Below are 2,752 nucleotides of genomic sequence, written 5' to 3' on the forward strand. Positions count from 1 at the left end.
AAATTTAGTTCTATAATATTAAGACGGTTATATTATATTAAAAATCAAAGCAATATAATTTTAACTAATATAGTTCGAAAGTAAATTGAGTTAAATTGTAAAATTATATGTGTTTGCGCTCAGATTTGTATACTGAGTGACCAAGAGCCCAAAGACTGCATTAATGATGTTATTAATAAATAATTAAGTCTTAACATTTCATAAATAATGATTAAGAAGTAATTATTACTACAAAATTTCATAGTAACGACCTCAAACAAAGACAATTGTCCTAAAATCATTGTTATAGACAACAATAAATTTATAATTAATTTTTGTTTTAAATAACAGTTGACCATCGTGTTAATTTGGTTCTCAAATAACGACGATAGTCCTATGAACTGTCGTTATACGTACTGTACTGCTTTTAACTCTTACGTGTCCAGTTTCTCTCATTTTCACTTTTTCACTTTGCGTGTTTTCGTTCTTCTTTCTTCACTTTGTGCATCCACTATCGCTCCTTCTTCATCTTCACTATTCATTGTCGCTCCTTCACCTATCGTACCTTCGCTCCACTGCCACCACCACGAGTCCTTCGCTAGCACCACCTCCTCCCTGTGCATCTCTCCTCTGCACGCTGCCAATACCTCCACACACGGACATCCGCACGCCTCCAACACCTCTCTACAGCGCCATACCTCTTTTTCACCTCACCTAACCACCACGTCGGATCACTTACTATCATCGCATCAGACATCTCACTGCCACCCACGCCGGACTGCACCTGCAACTCCACTATAGAAGGTTAGTATTTTTATTGGTTAGGATTTTAAATTTTTTAATAAATATTTGAATGTATGTGTTGATTAGTTAATAGTTTAGGGTTTGTGGAAACTTAATTTAGTGGATATTTGATGTCTTGGCATTGAGGAGAAGAATGATAGATTTGGAGTTGGCCAAAATTAGCACGAAGAAACTTTAAACGGTCATAACTTCTGACGAAGAAATCGGATGGAGACACGTAAAAAATGAAAAAGTTGCTTGAAACGAGGTAATGAATCACGTAGCCGATTCCGAAAGGGATTGGGGTCCACCAAAATTCCAAAAATCCATCATTTACTATTATTTTTTTTAATTTTTAAGTATTATTTAGGTATTTTGAGGTTTTAGTTCTCATACTTACACTTGTCAGAAAATTCTAAAATTTTGCATGATGTTTTCTAGTATAAATTATAAATTTATCAAACCATCATGATTATATTACATTCACAAATTTATTACTCATACATTACATAATGTTATGTGTGTGTTCTAACATGAAATCTTATTATTTCAGTGTTTATTTTTAACATGTTGTGTTGATTGGGAGGAGAAGTACAAATGTAAAGAAACTCACTTGGATGCATATTAAGGTAATCATGTATAACACTTTAGAATGACAAAACTTTTTCATATATTTATAGAATTTTTTGTAAATTTTCATATTTAAATTATGATATTACATGCATTATTGTTTTGAAAATTTAATACTTTATGCAAAATTGAGTATATATATATATAATAATAATTTTTTTTTTTAAAATACACTTATAACAACGATTTCATTTGAAAACCCTTTTTAAGAACCAATCAAAACATTATAACAACGATTCCTACTAAAACCATTATTATAATTATTTTTTTAAATTTTTTCGATAATTTTTTACACATATTATTAATATGATTTATATACAACTAATTTATAACGATACCGTAATAAGTTTTGAGAATCATTTTTATATAATATTTTTAACCATGAACTTTTATATGCAGTAGTAAAACATCTATTTAAACCTAATATTGATTTGTGCATCGGAGTTTTATTATAGATATTCCTGTCTCAAGAGATCGAGACCACGGAGAGACAAGAAATCCGATATCACAAGAGATGAAAAAACCAAAAAGATCAAGAGACTAAGAAAATATCTATCCCTACAAACCTTCCAGAAAACACCAAGAAACTAAGAAAATACTACCTTTGAGAAACAAGAGTCATTATTGCTCACCGAGTGCCCTTACTCATCAAACATTATCTTGTTCATATTGGTTTTTATTGCTTCTCATAATGCACGGATGCTGACACTACATCCACACTTTCAATGTGGGACAAAAATGGTGATTACAAAGTCAACAGTTAGGTTTCATCATACACTGAACAAGTATTTTAAGTGCTACTTTGTGTTCTTACCTTAATCATTCTTTATAATATGGGTCAAACAATTTCTCTAACAAACCCACCAAATTATAACTAGTTTTGATGTCTTTTAGAATATATGGCCATCTTTAAATGTCTAGGAGGAGATAATGATTATTGCATGCTTTTTTTCTGACATTTTCTTTCTTCTTGTATCAACTTTTTATTTTTATCTTTTCAGTTCTTTCACTTCTTACATTCCAGAAATATAATATGCTCCTATGTTTATAAAAAGGAGAAGCTATCGAAAATCTAAGCATTGTTTCTATTCCATGGTCACTATTTTGCAGGGTTCCAAGGAAGACTCTGATTCGTATCAACTGGATACAAATGAAAATTTCTATGCATAATCCATAATAAGACGTACCTGCTGTGTCAAGAAATGCCAACACACATTATTCATAAAATTCTTTTTAATAAAATGTTTATCATCACTTAAGTCCCATTAAATATTCTCACTCTTAATATATTCATCTTAATATATTCAGTTTGATGTAAATTCTAACTATTCATAAAAAAATCAAATTATTCATAAAAACA

General features: G+C 30.2%; 1 long non-coding RNA gene across 1 annotated transcript; it reads left to right on the forward strand.

Moving 5' to 3' along the window:
- Nucleotides 1-427: 427 nt before the first annotated feature.
- Nucleotides 428-2,752, forward strand: LOC137805934 (uncharacterized). The gene is made up of 4 exons (XR_011080281.1): nt 428-783; nt 916-1,030; nt 1,316-1,391; nt 2,503-2,752. It is a non-coding gene; the product is annotated as an uncharacterized lncRNA (long non-coding RNA).

The sequence above is a fragment of the Phaseolus vulgaris genome, chromosome 3 (genome assembly GCF_000499845.2).
Source record: "Phaseolus vulgaris cultivar G19833 chromosome 3, P. vulgaris v2.0, whole genome shotgun sequence".
Taxonomy (NCBI): Eukaryota; Viridiplantae; Streptophyta; class Magnoliopsida; order Fabales; family Fabaceae; genus Phaseolus; species Phaseolus vulgaris.